The sequence below is a fragment of the Pleurodeles waltl genome, chromosome 5, assembly GCF_031143425.1.
Source record: "Pleurodeles waltl isolate 20211129_DDA chromosome 5, aPleWal1.hap1.20221129, whole genome shotgun sequence".
Taxonomy (NCBI): domain Eukaryota; kingdom Metazoa; phylum Chordata; class Amphibia; order Caudata; family Salamandridae; genus Pleurodeles; species Pleurodeles waltl.
Genome location: NC_090444.1, coordinates 1,338,853,970 through 1,338,868,218, shown reverse-complemented (window position 1 = coordinate 1,338,868,218; position 14,249 = coordinate 1,338,853,970). Strand labels below are relative to the sequence as shown.

The 14,249-nt window shown below is 43.9% G+C and overlaps 2 non-coding genes across 2 annotated transcripts; both read left to right on the top strand.

Moving 5' to 3' along the window:
* Positions 1 to 4,821: 4,821 nt before the first annotated feature.
* On the top strand, positions 4,822 to 5,015 carry LOC138297625 (U2 spliceosomal RNA). Its single transcript, XR_011204188.1, has one exon. It is a non-coding gene; the product is annotated as a U2 spliceosomal RNA (small nuclear RNA).
* A 6,395-nt stretch (positions 5,016 to 11,410) lies between these two features.
* On the top strand, positions 11,411 to 11,594 carry LOC138297623 (U2 spliceosomal RNA). The gene has a single exon (XR_011204186.1). It is a non-coding gene; the product is annotated as a U2 spliceosomal RNA (small nuclear RNA).
* The last annotated feature ends 2,655 nt before the right edge of the window (positions 11,595 to 14,249 follow it).

Here is a 14,249-nt window from a genome sequence, read left to right as displayed (position 1 = left end):
GAGACACCAGTTTGAACGGCGTGCAATGCGATAGCGGCACATCCTGCAGGTGCAGTCGGGGTTCAGGAGGATGGCCCGCAAATACCAAGCCGAACGGGCCTCTGGGGCATGGTGGGCATCACCACAGGGTGGCCCTACATTGCCCACAACAGCCACCACCACCACATCCACCAGGTCTCCCCAAGTGGCCACAGCAACGACGGGGACAGTTGACCCTGCCTCGTCAGCACGACCTGGACCCAGCCATTTCCAACACGCAGGACAGTCCAGTGGGCAAACAATTACTGCCACACCGTCCACCTCGGCCAGCACACAGACTGCAGCAGCCCCTCCTATTGACCCAGCGGCATTCCTGGCATTAAACCGTAAAATGGATACATTTATTTCAAAGGTGGACAAGCTAAGCCAGGATGTGGCATATATTAAGAAAAGGGTTCGGTCCATCAGGCGGACCCTACGGAGGGCCAACCTCTAGGACTTTTTGCATGTTTTACATTTACCCCTCCCCTCTCTCCTCCTTCCTTTTCGTACTGATAGTTGGGTTTTGGGGATTAGTGTTAGGTTAGTGTAGGTTGTTAGCTTAGTTAGTGTTAGGGAGGAGGGTGGGGGATCCTTATTCTTTCTATTTTTCATTTTTGTGTGGGTGGGTGGGGGTCAATGTTGGGATTCCTGTTTGTTTATAAAAAAAAAATATATATATTAAAAATAAATACAAAAAAAATATGATTGTTTAGGATAGTATGTGTGTAGGTTAGTATGTGTTGTCCTGCATGTGTCCTGTCTCATAATGCTGGGTGGGGGGTTGATGTTTAGATTGATTCGTTATATGTGTAGAGTAAGTTTAGCTTAGGTTAGTTAGGGACAGTTGTGGGTTAGGAGTAGTCAGGTTAGATTAGTGTAGGTATGACTTTTCCCTTAGTTGCCTCTGGTGTGAATACATAGGAATAAACATATAGTTAACCCTTTGCATTATGCGTTAACTGCTACTTGATCATGGCCTTGACATCAGTGTAGGTGAATGTTTTTCTATGACATTTGTGGCCTATGCTACACACCACAGAAAATGGAGGTTTAACATGGCAGCAACCTCTGTGCTAACTTGGTAAGTATCCACCATTTGGGAGACCCTCCATTGGTCGTTTACATCGATCACCAAGGATTTGTGTTGAAGAGTAGGTATTCTACATCACAAAGTGTGCTTCCAGACTTGGTATTGTGGGTAATTTATTAGGTGGGACTGCAGTGTGATGTTCAGGGAGATATTTGTAGATGAGGTGTTGTTAACACTCTTGTCTTGTTGCCTTCATTGCTAACATAGATCAAGTGTGTAAAAATTCAGCATGACTTCCCTTCATGGAAGTATACTCAGAAAGGGTGATTGATGCAGTGTTTATTTGTGTTTGCTTAGATTATGCTGCATAATTTCATATTTTAGTATTGCATGGTGCCTACATTTCTCAGCCACCATTAGTTGACTTGAATTGCTATAGATGGAGCATTATTCTGTCCAACACAGCATGATTGTGTGTGGTTTGTCCCTTCATCAGTTATTCTCCTCAGCATGGTAAGGCTATGATGCAATCCTGACCACTGCACAGATGTATCAGACTACATGATGTCAGGACAGTTGTATTGACAAGCTACATGGTTGTCACACAGGCACTTTAGAGTTATCTATTGCACAGTTGATGTATCAAATAACACAGAGACATATTAGGTGTGCAAGTGCTATTTATTGATAGGTGCTGTAGTGCAAAATGTCCATTGTCCATGTTTGCTGAATTCGTTCTGGTGCATTCTTACATGGTGATCCTACAGAAGGGGTGTGGATGATGCTCATGACATGCTGGGGTGATGTCACAGACAGTGCAGAGGGACAGGATTTGCTGAATAGTAGGAGAGAGACATTCACTGGCAATGCTGACAAGTCATACAGTGGTTAGCAGAACAGTCATTGAGTGTAGTTGTAGTAAGACTGGCATTTGACAAAACGTAGGACCTTGGTCAAAGTAGGCCATGGTGCAGGGACTAGTGCTTCTGGGTACTCTTCCATGAGAATGTGATCTGTTCCATGTCTTCTTCTTCTGATGTGTGTGTTGCCTGGTTTGTCCTTGTTGTTGTTGGTTGTGAAGGGGCAACACACACCTCAGTGTTAGAAGACGTGGAGTCAGACATCCTGGGGGATGCTCCCTGTGAAGTTCTTAAGGGCAGTACTGCTGCAAGGAGGGCCTGCTGGTTTTTGAGAATAGCAGCCACATCACGATGGTAGGCAGCCAGGTCTGCCCTGAGGGGTTCAATGTTGCATTCGTGCACGCGTTGACTGGATTGCAGTTGTAGGTGTTGGGTCAACTGTATTACAGCTGTGCTGATTTCCTTCTGTGTTTTCTGCAGTTCCTGCAAGATAGATGTTAGGGCTTGCATAGCAGCTGCCTGATCTGCAAATGACGTCATGCACAAGCGCACCCCCTCAAGGCTGGCTGCCATATTTTGCATCCCCACCCGCACCTCCTTGGCCAGCTCCCGCTGTACACCAACTACAGTTCTTTCAAAGCTGGTGCCAGTGTCGTCAGAGTCCTCAGCTGTATTGGAGCTGGCAGGTCTTACAATTGGGGTGGTGGGTGGTTCTTCTGTGATGGCTGCTTGTTCTGTGCTCCTCCTTGTGACTGAAGGTAGGGTCTGGAGGGTTTCAAGGACCTTTTGGATGGTCTCCTGGGGAATGTTTATGGGCTCGTCATCCATGTCATCAGGGACAGGCATATCGGCAGGAGATCCATGTTCCTCTGCAATGAAACAGGGTACAATTCGTGTGTCTGTGTTGTGACAATTTTGCCATAACATGCAAGCCTTTTGATGACTTTACTTTGTGCTCTGGTTTGTTATTGGTATCTGCTGTCCTTCACATGGGCATTGTTATAGGCCTATGGCCCACCTGTGTGTCACATGTATGATATAGAGTTATCAGACTTGTCTGCCTAATCGCCTCGAGGTGTTACTTTGTACCAATTAGGGAATAGCCATCTTTTTGTCCTACTCGACCCTCCGTGTATATCTATCCTTATGGTGAGACCTTTCACTGGCTGTGGGTGTTGTGATTGCCCTGACAGCACACTTGCCTCTCAGGACCTGCCCCAAAATCTTTTTATTCACATTGACCTAATTGTAATTGTTATGTGGCATATCCTATGCATGGCAATGTTTTGATGTGATATGGATGTAGACATTGTTAATGTTTCCAGCTGATGTTGGGTAATGTGTGTTTAATTGGATTGCCCTGTTTGGTCCTCAGACTGTGCAGGTGTGTTTCAGTGACCAGTTGCATGTGTCACCTCCTCAATGTTGTTGTCTGAGCAGTATGACATTAGTGATGTTGCCTTGTTAGCCAGGCACGTGAGGGACCCTGACGTATGCAGCATGTGTGTGTCCTTAGTGCTGTGTGGCTCCTATTGCTGTTTACTTTGGCTGATGTATGTTTCAACTATGGGCATTGACATTTGAGTGTACTGGTGACTTTTTCTTATTTCTGGAAACAGTTGCTGATGTCATCCTCACCCCCTAATTTAGGTATGTATGTTCCATGGGGAGGTTACTGCCATTGGCTACTATAGCTGCACAGAGATCAGAGGTGTTAGTGTCAACTGTTGTCGCAGTAACATTGCAGTTGTTGTTTTGGCTACTGGATTACTGATAGGGACCTAGTTGATGTAGGATATATTTTGACTGATGAGTGCCAGGATGTAAGTTTGACGTAGTGGCCTTCCCACCTGTCGCGGCTTTCCCTTAGCTCCATTGTTGTCATGACAGCATGCCCCCATGGGACTGTTGTTGGTGATGTGTTATGTCGTGCCCCAGCTTCTGTCTGTGCTGGGCATGCCCCCCTGCCGTGCCCCTTTACCCATGCCACTCCTTATATATGCTGACTTACATGCATTGTGTAGTAGGTATTCCCCCCCCCTGCTCACAGTTAACATTATTGCATTTTAAATCCCCATGAGGCTTACCCTGCATGTGCGTTGTCTCGTGGTAGTCTGCGCTGTCCTGTCCTTGAATCCCTGTGACGATCTCCTCAGGGAGGACGGCTAAGACCATCTCCTCCATGTGGTCCAGGGCCTCCTGGTGTGCTGGAATCCCACCTCCAGTCTGCAGTGCTGCCTTCCTGTTCCTGGCCATTTTTTCTTTTGTCCTACGTTTGCAGTCATGACAGCGTTTCTTACACTCAGTGACTGTCCTGCGTACTTCAGCCACACTGTTGATCTTGTCAACAATTTGTTGCCGTATGGCCTCTCTCCTGATGATTGGCAACTTAGAGGTGATGAACAGTTGGTGCTGGTGTTCCGTCACCTCTTTAACCAGGATTTCCTGCTCCTCTGCACTGAAGCGACACTTTCTTTTTTTTCTATATATGTCCTGGTTCCTGTATGAATCATCCTGACTGGTTCCTGGTCTGCTGTCATCTTCCTGGGGTCTGTAGTGGCATCTAAGATCCATTTTGGCTCTCCTCTGCTGAAAGGGCAGTGTTCGCGGGTAAATTTGACGCTATTGCGTCAAAAAAAACTGCACTTTCCGGGTTGCGCTGTCGTAAATCGACCCACAGTCATTTACGTCGCGTTAAAGTTGTTTTCCTTTACAACTTGACGCCGCTGTGTGAGTAAAAAAAAAATGACTCCCACCTGTTGGTTGCGCCACCGTGCGTCAAAGTATAAATTTGACGCCCGCACGGCGCATCGAAATGGCGTTAGCCGGCGGTAAAAAAATTTGCGCAAAGCGGTGCCGGCGCAGCTTTGCGTCAAAAAGTATAAATATGGCCCTAACTCTGACTGCACCATCATTTCTATGGACATTTATAACATGTTTTAGAAAAAAAAAAAATTCTCATAAGTTTAATATCTGATACGTCCTCTATCTGGGGGTCATATATTAAATTGATTTTTGGAACAGGGAGATGGAATAGGAGCTTGCTGTGTCCACTCCACGCATCAACCTGGTATTGCAGTACCTCCACGAATGGTGCACTTCCCCACCCAGGGAAAACCATGCTGTTGAAAAAAAGACGAAAAAAACTAAAGTAGCGCTTCACTGGCACACTCTGTAAAGTGACGCTAATGGATTTGGGTGTAAATAAAACCAAACTGGCCACTTTGTGGCAGCTGTGTCAGGTTGTATTTATTTCATTATATTTTTGTCATATTTAATACCGCCCCCTTACTTTCTGTTAGTTTTTTTTCCTCTGCTCCAAGGCTACACTTTGGTGGAGAAAAATGTCAGAAAAATACGGCTTCTTCAGCAGTGTGTCTTTTGTTTTTCGATCTATTTCGCAAGGGGACGATTGATGGAAAAGAGAAGAAGCGGATCAAGTACGGACTTGGCTTGGCAAAAGATGGGGCTTTTTGACCCTTGAAGGGCCTGCATCACTCTGGTCACTCTGGCTTGTCGGGAGCCAGGCTGCATCCTGAATAGGTGATAGGAGACCTCAGGAAGTGATTCCCTCTTTCTGAACACCTAAGGGGTTGGGCTTAATTCCCTGGCTTAACCGGGGCAAGGTTGACACCTCTGGGTGGGAGGTCTGAGGTTTGGGTGGACTAGTGACGATATTGCTGAGGCTTCTTAAAGCTGAGGGGACGGGCCTGCGACCTCCGGCTTGACCAGAACTGGGCTAAAGCTCTGAGGCTGGTGGGGCTGGTGGCACCCTTCATTTGCCTTTACTCAGGGTTTCTTGCAGTGAAGGGGCTGGGCCTGCAACTCCTGGCTTGCCCAGGACCTGGATGCACTTCCGACACTGTTGGTTCACTAGTTCACTGAGCAGCTGTCCGTTTCAGGGCCATCGCAGCTTTCAGCTGCTGCACACGTAACGATCTCTGACTTCTGTTACAAGTTACGCTGTGCATAGTGGTGTGCTGAGGCTTTTCTGATTTTGCTCATGGGAGTTGCCTTACATCTCTGCACTTGGATAGGGGGGTCACCCCTCCTCCTGGCCCCTGCTCTCGTGAAGGGGCTTTGCTGCATTTTTATCTGGATTTTACCTGCATCAGCTTACCTCGTAGGTAAGACTTGTCGTCCTGTTTTTCACCACAAAAAACTATTTTGAAGACTGTCTTCTTATTATTAAGCCATCACATACCGGGTGGTTTTAATGTTATAGCTTGCTATTATGGCTTCTACTTACAAACAGACGGGCTCTGCACTATATTTCTAATTCCAGTCAAATGGAAATCCAGGAGGAACATCATAAGAAGAAAAATCTTCTGTTTATTGTGGATGACTTTTTAAAAACTGCTTGCAAAGTGGCTGATTCTGCCATCGAGTGCATTCTAAACTTCTCCAATCGGGGTGTTTTTGATCCTACATTCTCTAATGAATCCATATGTTAGAATGTTTTAAAAACTGTTACTGATGGTAAACATGTCAGTCTGTTGGGAGGTTTGACTGTTACCCCAAGGTTTGCACCAAGGGAGGTGGTATAAGTTGTGCATATGTATAACCCTTACACAGATTCTGGTTTGATTGAAGTCTTTTTGTCCTGTTATTGTTAGAGGGGGTCAGAAGATTCTGAATATGTGTGGGATCTGGAATGGTAAGAGAAATTAACTTTAAAGAAGACCCTACTGTTATTAAGGGCCTTGCTCATCCTCTGCAGACTTTTTACCCTTGGAGTTAACAAGGGCTTTCTAGTATACTCTGGACAGCCTCTGTTCTGCTGCCTTTGTCAGCATTTGGGCAAGTTAAGGAGCATTGCACTGATATTGTATGTCGTAATTGTGATGGTTTGGACCATGAGCCAGCTGATTGTCTAATGCCTAAAAGATGTAATTTGGGTGGGAGCTTGGATCTTCTTTTCTGGATGTGCCTCAAGGGTAAGTTTTCTTATGCACATGCTGCTAGTGTGATGGAAGGGCTTGTGCAAGCCCCAGTGCTTCCCTCTGTCTGGGATTCTTCCTCTAAGGCGGTCCATGGGGTGTCCACCTCTGACATCACTTATTCCCAGATCATGGGCTACATCAATGACATTTCTATTTATTTCTCCTGTCCTGCCGCTCCTTTAGATGATGGTCAGGTACCAGATGTTCCAAAGCCGGGTTTTGACTTAGTTTCTGACTCACATCAGCTCACGCAAAACATAGTGCAGGAAGAATTGGATCAACTTGATGCGGAGCCTATCAAGTGTAGAGTTTTAGAGCAGCATAAAAAGCACTTGGAATCTCAGTCTTTAAGGGATAAAACCAATTCTACAGGTATTGCCTCCTTGTTGGATATTAAAGGTGTGGATAAGGTAGGGAAGTGTGTCCCAGAGACGCCTTTCACAGACATTAGCTCTCTCAAACAGCCAGCTGATAAAGTATTGCAAGATTTGAAGCTGGAAGGTGTTGTGGTCTCCCCGTCCAACCCTCCAACTTGAAGAAAGTAGATACTGATCCTGATATGGATCATAGTGGGTGGACAATGTATTTTTCAAGCAAACGCAAGTCCTGCAGTACCAAACAGGTAGTGAATGCACCTTTAACTACTCGTGCCAAGCGGCGCACCATGTCATTAGATCATCTCTCTAAGGGGAGTCATTTTGCTCCTCTCACCATTTTCTTGGGATCCGAGGAGGTATGCCACAATGTGGCTCAGGATCTTGAGGTGAGTGATTGCCAGAGAATTGATCTGGAAGCCACGTCTAATCTTGAGGCATAAGTTTCTGCTTCATTCCCTCCTGCCGATGCCCAGGGATTTTATGAGGATGAGGGTGCTTTTTCTTCCCCTGACTAGTAGTTATGATTGTTCCTTTCTTCTCTTTTATCATACTGGTAACTGTTGCTTCCTGCAATGTTCAAGGCAATGGTACGTATTTGAACACAGTGATGATTGATTTTAGACTATTGTAACAATGTTGCTGCTGATATTATTTGTCTGCAAGAGTGCAATCTCTCTCTTCGTAAGGATTACAGTACGTATAGTACTAACTGGACGGCAGGGCCCTCAGTTTGGTCGGGTGGTCCAAACAAAAATAATGGTGTGGTGATCTTGTTTAAGAACAGACATTGGCAGATTGTAGGAGAACATGTTTTATCCCCAGGTTGGGGAGTCCTCCTCTCTCAGCAGGTGGATGGAGTTTCTCTGAGAGTGTGTAATGCCTGTGCTCCTGCACAAAAAGTGAAGCGCGAACACCTTTTCCAGCTAATAAAGCCTTTTGTTACAGGTGCTATTCCGGTAATTTTGATTGGTGACTTCAATTGTATTTTACACCACAAGGATGTCCAAGGGTCACAAGGAGAGTATGCCTTGGATGTCACTTTAAAAATCTTCCACAGTATTGTTTATTATTTGAAATTGTATGATGTATTTTCAAAACATTACCCTCCTGGTACAGGATTCACTTGGGAAGCAAGTCTCAAATTGATTTCATTTTTGCATCAAAAACTTTGCCATCTGTGCAATATCAATTAACTCCAGTTGTTTTTACAGATCACGATTTTCTTTGTGCTACATTATATTTGTCAGAACAGCTTCCAAGACCACCTGGGTATTGGAAGCTCATTTGCCAATTATTACTTAATGAATTCATTTGTGAGCACTATCGTAGGAGCTATAAAAAATGGGTACTTAAAAAGAGTACTTTTCCCTAACAATATCAGTGGTGGCGTGGGTTTAAGCATAAGAACAAGGTTTTTTTTTTCTAATGCAAGCTGCACTTTCTTGCATAGTAATTTAGGCCGAATTCTCCCAGCTTCCACAATGGCTTGTACTCCTCCAGCACCTGGGGGAGCCAGGCAAAAATGTTACTGATGATATTCGCAACATAAAAATGGCTATGTCTCTTTGGTTGCAACGGAAAAGTAAAGCGATTATTTTCCAGTCTAGAGTACCCACCTTTCAACAGGATGAAAAATGTACTTCCTTTTTCTTTCAGAAAGCAAAAAAGCAACATAAACTTTTAACAGTTTTGGCCAATACTGAAGGGGTACGTTGTCATGGTGTCAAGAGTTGTAAACTAATTGCATTTGAATTCTACTAAAATTTGTAATCTCCTTCTCTACCACAAGATGATTCTGCTCACTGCGATTTGCTTTCTAACCGAGCATCATAAGGCTTTTCTTGACAGCCCATTCACTCGGGAAGAGTTTCTTTCTGTTTTAGGGTTAGGAGCAATTGGTTCCAGTCCTGGCTTGGATGGTCTCTCTTGGGAGTTTTATAAGTAATCTTGGGACCTAATTTGTATTGATTTCATGACAATGATAACCAAAGGGTTTCACCACAATGAGTTCACTGCTGAGTTTTCCAAAGGAACCATTACTTTAATTTATAAGAAAGGTGGCGAAACCTCATTACAAAACTGGCGTCCCATTTCACTGTTCAACGTAGACTACAAACTGGTGTCTAAAGTTTTAGTCCGAAGACTTTGTTCTCTTTTATCTACATGTATTCAACCTTATCAGACTTGTGCACTGAACGGTCGTTATACTGTTGATAATTTAACAACCATCAGAGAAGTGATTTACTATACCCAAGACCAGTATATACCCTTTGGCAGTTTTAAGTCTTGATTTCCAAAAAGCATTTGATAGGGTGTCTCATTTGTTTTTGTTTGCTGTGTTGTAACGCTTACATGTTCCACCCAAATGTATCCACATGATTTCGTTGTTATATAAACAGGCTTGTAGTATGGTGAGTATTAAAAAGTACACATAGGAATTTCTCACTTAAGCTGGTGTTTGACAAGGCTGCCCCCTTTCGCCTCTCCTCTTCACCTGTGCTGTCGAACTCTCTCTGTGTCATCTGCAACAGGACGCTTGTATAATAGGTTCCTTTATTCTACGAGGATCCGGTAATCAGGTAAAGGCGGCTGCGTACATGGATGATATTACAGTCTTATGTTTCAGCTCCATAGTGATGCGTGCGACTTTGCAGCATGCTGCTCTTTTCAATTGAGTGTCTGGGCTTGGTTTAAACCTTGATAAATGTGCCTGTCTTACTTTGGGTCCTAGGATCACATGGCAAAATTACCTGTGTTAGTTTCCTGTGACCCTATCAAATCTTTGGCATATGTTTTTTGCTGAAGCTGGTCACGAGGATCAAAATTGGAAAGATGTGCATGGTAAGATGGAACGAAAAATTCCATTATGGTACACTCGCAAATTAACCATTGAAGGGAAGGTTTTAGTTATCAAGGCCGTTCTGCTACCCCTTCTCTTATATCTTAGTATGGTCTATCCCCCCCTCCTGGGGTTTTGCAAAAATGTATTCAAATGTTTTTCTCTTTCCTGTGGGGTTCTCGATTGGAGAAACTAGCTAGGGTTAAGGTATGTAAAGATTGGTGGAGTGGGGGCAAAGGTATGCCTGATGTCCATTTTTATCTCTATTAAAAAAAAAAAATCCCATACCGTATCTAAAGTGTATGCCTGTCCTGCAAATGTGGCTAGTCTTTTCACCTGGTATTTTACAGGTGTGTTATTTTGCCGTTTTGCATTTGTTTCGCCCTACCAATCTGGTTCCTTTGACATATACCCTTCCTTCGTATTATAAATCACTGCGATTGTTTATTCAAGGGCTGGATCTCACCTCATTGACTGTTGATACGTGCAAAAATGTTAGTAGTCTAGAAAAATTTAATTTGGAGCAGAACAGACTGAACTTATCAGCTCCTTTTCTGCACCTTGGTCTAAGGAAATATGGGCCTTGGTAGGGCATAAATCCCTTGCATATCTTTAAAAGGACTTGGCTTGGATATGTGTGCATGTGTGTCTTCCTGTCAAGTCATTTCAGCATCGGCGTGGCGTGCTTACTTGCATGAGGAAACCATCTTGTATCTCTTTTGGGGTTGCCCGTATGCCCAGATTTTTTGGTCACTGTTAAAGCCTTTTTGAAAAATATAGCAGGCATTTCGGCCTTGACTTTGGAAACTCTATTATATGGACTGCCTTTTCCAGCTGAATCATGTAACTGCGTGGAGGTTCATTAACTGTGGTAGACAAGCACTCTGGGAATATCGCAATTAGTTTCTCTTTACCCATAAAGACTTGAACCCACAGGATTGCAGAAACCTCTGCTTAGATAAAATGACTACTTACCTGCATGTAGATAGGATGGTCTATGGTACTGAAAAAGTCAACCTGCTGTGGCAAGTCAAGAACTGGAAAGGGTGGGTCACATGAGAGTTTTATCTATCACACCTTGCCAACAGGTGTAAAATGGATTGGCATTTGCATAGGCCTCAATAAAATTTTAGTAAAAAAATGGGGGGGTGAGATGAGCTGGCTTTGATCGGAGTTGTGTTGATACTAATTTTTTGGTTTAATAATATTTGCAGGGTGGGTAGTTTGTGGTTCTTCCTATATGGTGCTTGTTAGCTATTATAGTTGTTTTAAGCTATATTCTTCATACTGGATTGCTTTGAGTTTTGTTGTTTTATATAAGAATGTTGTAATTTCTGTATATACCTTCAATAAAGTTTTTCAAAACAAAGAAATCTGTTCATATCAGTTTAATATCTGATACATCCTGCATCTGGGGCCATATATTAAGTTGATTTTTGCAACAGGGAGATGGAAATTAAAGCTTGCTTTGTCCACTCCATGGATCAACCTGGTATGACTACCTCCAGGAATGGTGCACTTCCCCACCTGGGAAAAAATGAAAGTATAGCTTCACTGCAAACTCTGTAAAATGTCTTTGTATGTGAATAAAACCAATCTAGCTACTGTGCCACAGGTGTGTCTTGTTTTATTCAAATATTTTATTTATTTGATTATTTGTGTGTTTCTAAGCATTGTAAAGCTTTTTTTGTTCTTTCTTTACTCTGTCCCGAGACATTTTTAGCAATGTGTCTTTTCTTTTTCTTTTTTGGATCCAGTTCACAGTTGAGACAACCAAGGAAAGAAGAGAGAAGCGAGGTTAAGACCCATTTCATGGAGTCATGGTTTTCAGGAAGTAAGGAGGAGGGAGATGGAGGCAGAAAGAGAAGGAAGTGGCGAGTGAGTGACAGAGAGAGAGAGAGAGAGATGGTGGGTGGCCTGCCAGTGGCAGAGCAGGAGAAGTGGACACTGTCCTTGTCTTTTCCGGGCAAGAAGGGAAAGGCAGAGTCCTTTTCCTTGTCTACCCACCCCATCCATCCCTAAATGGCAGAGTCTTATATATAGGCCTTAACTACAGGGCATCCGGGCCCTCTCAAGTGATGGCAAATTGTCCACTACTTGCTGCCAGGACTGTGTCCTGGCCTGACGCCCGAATCCCCTGCTTCTGAGGGTTTCTGGCCAGCAGGCTGGATGCAGTGAAAGGGAAGGGGTGGCATGTGAAAGCTAAAATCAGGGCAATGTTGGTATGCTAAAGGATGCTCAATGAAGTGACTGCTGAACATTCTGGGAGCAGGGACAAAATTTGAAGCCAGGACCTCTTTTCCAGTGGTACTTGCTGGGCTCCTGGAAAGAGTGTGGAAAAGAAGCAAGAGGGCTCAGAGCAATCGAGACAGACAGGTGGATTGTTTTGTGTAGTAATAATACTGGTACCTTTCGGGCCATTGCTTCTCAGCCTTTTCCCTAAGATCAAGTGTAGGTTCATCGTGCACTGACGTTTTCCAAGAGGTCAGACTCAAAACCAAGGTACTTCCAGTTGCTGGCCCTGCCTTTCCCTGGTTTGCCGGGGACTAGGCTACATGTCTTGGAAAGGAAGGGCAGAGAGTTCAATCCGGACCCTGTGAAACCGGAGCCCAGGGCTGGGTCTTAAGCCTCTGCCATGCCCGGGGAAAGGTGACTAGGTGAAAGGATTGCACCAAAAAGATCAGCTCCAAAACATAGTTGTAGGGGCATCTGGGTTCATATTTCTGGTTGCCAGTGCCACCAATGGTGCTTAGATTGAGTCTCGTAGAGGTCCTTGACCGGAGTCAGATGAAGATTTTACCCACAGAGAAGGTGAGATCATGGAACATACATGCCTGTCAAAGCCCGTCCAGCTGAGGAAGCCACAGTGAGAGCCACTGGAGTCCTTGTGAACAGCGCCTGGGAAAGGAGCCATGCTGCAGACGATACCCAAGAGGAAGAGGGCCGAACCCGTGAAGTGCCTGCTGTAAGGTGAGCTGGTCTGAAGTAAAGCCTACAGTACCAGTTTCAACCTACCGAGGGCCTGGATGCTGTCCTTTCTCAGGTGAGTCTGCATCATTGGCCCTTGCAGAGGTTGGAATAGCTCAGACACTCACAGACACTATCCCCTTTCTCACAGGATAGGTACCTCTTCCTTTAATTAATATATCTGCGGCAAAACACTAGGTTTGCCAGCCTTGTTGTTAACCTAATTTCAAATGGGATAACACGTTGGGACACTAGAAACAAGGTCACAGGTTGATTTAAAAAGGTTTTTCACCAAACATCAGGCTTTTGTTTGTGCTCAGTGAAGCACTCCCTCTTTTCCATAGTGATCCCTTTCTTTTATGAGCAGGGGAGAAAAAGTATTTCAGATTCTTGATTTGTGACTTTGTTCCACCTAGTAATTCAATCCTCGGGCTAACCCAACCCGAACTGATAGACAATCAAGACCTGCCGTTTGGGATGAGAAGTCTGAGAATCAGAACTGAACAGTGCAAATGTTTCTTTTGAATATAGGCAAACATCCACTGCTCAGGAAAATGGCTAAACCACAGATGTTCCATTATGGGGAGCTTGCTGTCAAGATCAAAATTGTTGAGGAATTTAGAGCTGTGAAAGATTTAGAGTATGTATTTAAAGAAATTCTAGAAAAAGTATTTAAATGTCGAGCAAAATATATTAAGTGTTTAAAGGAAAACAAGGAGAATGTTTTTTTTAATCACTTTTTTTACTGAATTAAGGTATAACATTGTCTTACAAACTCTATCAGTGTGCGTAAACATCAAAACCTAAAAGGGATGAAAATTACTGCTACGGCAGCTGTGAAAGAAATCCAAGTTATTGTCCACATGTACAATGTCCATGCAACTACATGGGAAATTGAATGCTTTTTTAAACAAGAACTTAGTGAAAGTGTGAGACAGTATGTTACAAACGAAAAAGGTTTGGCATTTGGAATAGCAAAAGAAAGTTTCAAACCAAACCCTGCAGGGGGTTTAACACACAAACCGGGAATCTTTGCATTAGGTCCAAATAGGAGACACCTGAATTATCCCAGGCAGCCTCCTTTTTGCAGGAATTGTATCTTTTTAGCAGGAATTGTTTCCAATTTGAGCACCTCAAGGATTCATGAACAAAGGAATGTTGCAAATTTTGTGTAGATATGAGCTACCAAGAATGTAATGCCCCCAAATCATG